This window comes from Strigops habroptila, chromosome 6 (genome assembly GCF_004027225.2).
Source record: "Strigops habroptila isolate Jane chromosome 6, bStrHab1.2.pri, whole genome shotgun sequence".
Taxonomy (NCBI): Eukaryota; Metazoa; Chordata; class Aves; order Psittaciformes; family Psittacidae; genus Strigops; species Strigops habroptila.
In genome coordinates, this window is record NC_044282.2 from 50,727,723 (window position 1) to 50,733,477 (window position 5,755).

Consider the following 5,755-nt stretch of genomic DNA (forward strand, 5'->3'; position numbering starts at 1 on the left):
CCATAAAATCATCAACAGGCAGAGAAAATCTTGCCAGAGGGGAAGAGCCTTGCTAAAGCTTAATAAAAATTGTTGATGTTCCCTGCATGTACTATCATGTCTGTTCTAAAAATATGTATTTGAAGCAGAAGCCAGATTCTCTAAGCAACAAGCTACTTTTGTGAAAATGTTTCAAAAAAAGGTACAAGAAGGTACTAAAAGCATCTACATGACTGCGATTGCTTGATATTAACTCCATGACTGTAGCAATTCAACAGAAATGCTCAGGATGTTCTCACTAAACAGTAATATTTTGCAACTTCATTGACTGGTATTCCTTATAATCACTGCCTTCAGCATAATCTCTATCTACCATATTACCATGTGTGGCATGATACATAGTAGCTTGCTAACAGTACTCATCAGCATAAGCATTTCCCCCTCTCAAACATTAGCTTCAGCTGACTGTTTGACATTTTTACTGACATTACCCATCAGGAACTTCTAATTCAACCTGACCAACCCAAGCAGGATTTCAGAAGCCTCTTTACCTTCTGCAAAAGATCCAAAGAAGGAAGGTAAATTTTGGCGCAAAGATGCTTCTTCTCCCTTCCAAACCAATAGCTCAGGTTTTTCAAAATAACAGCAACAATAGCATGGTATTTTTAGTCTTTGTGCAGCTTATGGATCTTTTCAGATCCATAAAGGTACCACAGCACAGAAACTGAAGAGTATGTCTCCATCACAGCTGAAAGGGTCCAAGGCATATGGCATAAGCGCATCACTCTGTAATTTTTCTTTTCAAGTACATTTACAGATTATGAGAACTTGTTTAAACTGCCTGGTGGTATATCAGGTATGCCAGGTGGTATATCAAGTACCAGGTATGTATGTGACCTGAGTATACCAGGGTACATGCATCCAGAATCCATCTTCTGGCCATAGCTAATCAATGTTTGCAAGTTTGATGGAAAACTTTGATCTTCAGAGTGACCCTCAAGAAACAACCTATCATCTGGCATGTTTGGTGCTGAAATAAGTTGACACTGCTTTTGCCTAAGAAGCTGAATTTCAGCTCCTAGCTTTAGGCTCACAAGGACAAACTCTGTAAATCTAACAGTATGTTGTTTGACCAAAAAAGACTTTTGAATACTCCATATTGCGCATTCTTTGTCTCCATTCTGGAAGTAAAGTTGATTCTTAGGTACAAGCCCAAAACAGAGTGCTGAAATAAAATCAACTGAAAAAAACTCGGAAATAATTTTTATTTGTTTATTTTGTGCATTTTTAGATGCATTCATCACCTAATTTAATTATCCTCTGGCTCACTTCTTTCATTAAGGTGTTGACACTTGAAAGTGATTTGTGCTGAGAACATGTCCATACTAATAACTTCTAACTGATGGACAAATAAAAATTCATTTTCAGTCATTTTAAATGGGTAAAGAAATAATTTCAAATCATAGATTTCCCAGATGAGAAGAGACAAAAATGACAAATAGATATTGAAAGCATTCATTCTGAGTAAAACTCTGCATTCAGGACAAAGCTTTGAAGCACAGGAAAAAATTCTGACTGTCAGTCACTTTCCAGTAGGCTGTGAAAAACAATACTCAAATACAGATCCAACCCTCTCATCCCAGCATATATGGATGGAAAGAAATGGATTAACATTTGCACTGATTGGAGGCATTAATAGCTCAAAAATGCTTATGTAAAATGGGCATTACCCATAGCTAGCTGCTATTCAAACTACAATAATTTGCACAGGCTGATGGCAGTTTCATGAGTATATGAATCTTTCTGTAAGACATGTTTGGAAAAAAATTAAAGAGGATGCTTTTACTAGTTCCAACATCAGAGCTCTCACAGGAGAAAATCTGGTCACCTCTTGCTCAGATGCTGTCAGAAAAAGCAAAGATGCAGAGTGTCAGATCTGTGTCTTGAGTTTTCCTATCTTTAGGGACAATGGTAGAGGTCAGAGTAAGTATATCTTTGCTGTTATACAAACAACAGTTCAGACTAGGGAGACAGAAGAGATTCTGGATGCCTGGAGGCCATTAGAGTTTTGAACTTTGTGGGGGTGGTGGTGTAGTAGCCACAGCAGCTGGAACAGTTGGCTGGCATGGCTGATTGACCTGAGCAGTCTAAATATTGCTAGAAACTGAGTCTTCCCCTCAAGAACATGGATGTTCACGGACACACAGACACACATGCAGTCTAGTTTTCTGGTGGTACAGAGGTGTAATGGAGCAAATCAGCTTTTGGCTTACCCAGCACCTGAAATCTACCATAAACCCAGTGAACTTTTTTATATGAACTCAGTTCAAAAAAGAAGAGAGTTCACAGCTGAAACAGCTGGGGAACAAAGAGCTTTCAGGAAGATCTCAGTTTAGTCCCCAAATGCTTACTTTCTTACCAATAGTCCACCACCTCTGAATGATGTATTTCTATTCAAATGCAGCGCAAAGCAATTTCCTTGCATTAGGAAACACAGACAGATACTTCTAGATCATTAAGGATGGGTGTCTCTTCTGGCTTTCAGCCCTCAGCTGTGGGGTCAATGGTACTGCTTTGTTCTTGTGAATCCCTCAGTTTACAAGGAAAGGATGACATTATCATTCTGTTTCAAAGGTAAAACTGTGAGAAGTTTTGTATCTGAAAAGCCATTCTGCAGGAACTATACTTGAAAGATGACACTGTACAAAAAGAGGAAATAAATTGTAAGATAGCTTTGTATATCTGTGCTTTTGTTCATTTTAAAAGTAAGTGCTTCCTGGAAAAACTTAAGTGACTTGAGAAACGCTGTAGAAAAACACTATTAAAGAAATTATTTAAAAAAATTGAAACACTGACTCAGACTGACCTTTTAGGTCTATACATTCTTCTTTAGTCAATATTTTTGATGGCAGCAGGGCTAAAAACACGAAGACTGCTTATTATGGCCATGGTGTATTTGCTCAAATTAAAAAATCTGTCAGAGCTCCTTTAGGTGTTTCAGAATTTCTTCAAAGCTCGTTAATTCTATATTCTATGAAAGAAGACAAAACAAAGCAAAAGATAAACATGTGTGAAAACAATATAAAATAATTAATTACAGTAGGTCTAACAGGAACTAATAGTGTCCACAGACATTTTTCCTCATACACACTATCAGTAAGTAGTTTTTTTAGCGAATTAGACTCTAAATTGGTGTTGTGTAGTAGAATAGAAACCTGGAATGGACATGGCTAGAAACTTTCACAGTTTTTTCATTAACGACTATAGAAATAAATCTGAAGTTATCATTGATCATTGAGCCAGCTTTGACTTGAAGCTCTGCTCAAAATTATATGAAAGTTATAAAGAAATCCACCTTCAGTTAAAACTCTTGGCTTTACAGGTAAACTTCCACATTCACTTGGAAGGTGGAGCTCAGTGAGTTATATTCTTCCTCAAGATAGATTGATCTCATTTGAGCCTTCATTTAGTGTTAAGGCATGACAAGTCTTTGGAGGCGGATAGGTCCTGCACATTATCCAAGGTTATCAAAGAGGTTTTCTGAATGCCAGAGAGGGATAGGTTTGTGCCAGTTAATTGAAGATCAGTCAAGCACTACATCCATTCTGACATGCAAACCTGCAGAATTACTTAAAGTCAAAGAAAACAAAAGGTTCTACCTACTAAATACTGTTGCTAGAGTATAGCAAGAGATAGATAATGCTTATTCTAAAGAACAGGATTTCTGCATGTTTGAAGAAAGCCACATTTCTGAACATTTTACCACGTATACCTCGCTGGTGGGGCTCCACTGGCCAGTTCAGAGAATCACTTCAGGTTATTTATCAGGTTCTGATGCAAAAATATATCAGGGACAGATATTCCACCAAATCCCCGAATACATCTATTGCTCTAGAAGTCGATTCCCCATGCTATAGTACTTCCAAAGGTAATAGCGTAGCTAATGAATGACAAACCAGACACTTGGCTTTTGATATGTCCCCACTCACCATTCACTGCTTGGTTCTCTTCTGTCCTCAGGCTCCTGGGTATCTTACATGAACGATCCAAGTGGTGTCACTTAAAGGGCAAAGAAATAAACCATATGTGAAAAAGAATAAAATTACATGCCTTTGTCCCTTTCAAACAAAGGAAATCAACCTATAACAAACCAAAAAGAAGTGGCTTTGTGAATAAGAGAGGCCTGATTCTCATGTACATTGCTTTACACCTTCCCTACAGCAAAATAAATCTTGAAAGGGATACTAAAATATTTCCCTTTTTAAACATACTTTCACTAACATGCTATCTTCCTAAATGCTTGCAAAGGGTCTCTAATCAGCCCATGTAACACACGTTAAGAGTTTCTTTCCTAATTAAAAAAAAAAAAAAAATTGTAAAGCAATTACTAAGTAACATTAATAGTAAAATGTTAAGCGATACAAGAAGAGTATGAACTTACCAGTAAGTATCAGAACAAGAAGAGTTGTTATATAGCCTGACCTGTAAATGCACTTGTATCCTTGGAAGCCAGATTTCACCCCTGATATTGTAGCCATCATTTTAAAGGTAAAAAAAAAAAAATCCCCCAAATCAGCTTAAATGTAATTCTAGGTTGTCTTAGATAGGAAATACGAAATCAGAGGATGAGAACACCCAAAAAAATTCATGCCATTGCCATCGTTTTTATTATCACCCTGTTTTGCATTTTTAAAGCAGACTTTCACATGCATAGCTAGACTACACTGTGGCATCCCATATTGATCTCACCCATTAAACCTTTCAAGCAGCCTGGAATCTTGTCTAACCTCCTGCAAATATATGCATTTAAAGGTCACACACATGATGTGAGATTTGCTTTCCAAATGCATTCTGTGTGCTCATTCTACAATGTAACTTGACAGTTAACTTCAGCCTGCTTGATGATGGTTTATGCTGGGAGACTGAAGATTTAATGTTAAGCACAGAATTATCCAAGCTGTTATAACCATGCAATCTACAGCATTCCTCAGATAACCACAGTGATGTGGTGGGCCAGCTGAAGGAAGCTAACACAGCTAGTATGTTTAGCACGTTTAATAGTTTGCTGCTGTTGTTTCAAAATTGGAAAAATATTTGTTGCCTCCAAAGTAATCTGCTGTTGGAAGCTACTGAAGACGTTGCTTATTCATATAGATCCTACATCTCTTAATATACTTAGGCCATCACAGTTGCTACTATTTGATGCTTTTATGGTGATCTAGTATAACATGCTATTTGAGGAGGTGCATTGCTTTTGTTCATATAACATTTGAAATGCAGAGATTCAACAAGAAGATTAAATGCAAGAGCCATTAAGGATCTATCTACTTGCAAATTTCTGTCACTAAAATGTGCAAATAACAGGAATAACAGCAGAAAAAATGAAATTAAACAGCCTCATGCAAAATACTGCCAACTGGACTCCTTTTTCCTGCAGGCAGCATGAAGACAAAAGCAGAGCTACTCTACCTTGTGGCAGTTAGCAACTGATCCTTCTAGATGCTATATAAAAAAAAATTCCACCCTTAAAAAGTATTAGATAATTTTAAGCTGTTTTATCCCTCAATATTATATGAGCAATTTTAATTAATTCTTAAGAGTTTAGGAAAAAAAAAAAAAGAAAGAAAAATGAAGATTTGTGTTTCTTAGGAATGCTAAGCTGTACAAAAGCTCTGGGCTTTGTTTTTGGCCTGTCATTCTAAAGGAGGTGAGGACGGATTATAATTGCACTGTGGGGCCTGAACAGAGGACCCCTGTAGGTAGAGCAGGCCTTTCA

At 37.1% G+C, this 5,755-nt stretch overlaps 1 long non-coding RNA gene across 1 annotated transcript; it reads right to left on the reverse strand.

The window, feature by feature from the left end:
- Nucleotides 1–2,867: 2,867 nt before the first annotated feature.
- On the reverse strand, nucleotides 2,868–4,613 carry LOC115609997. The gene is made up of 3 exons (XR_003992070.1): nucleotides 4,421–4,613; nucleotides 3,969–4,038; nucleotides 2,868–3,010 (listed from the first exon to the last, which is right to left on the reverse strand). It is a non-coding gene; the product is annotated as an uncharacterized LOC115609997 (long non-coding RNA).
- Between the last annotated feature and the right edge of the window lie 1,142 nt (nucleotides 4,614–5,755).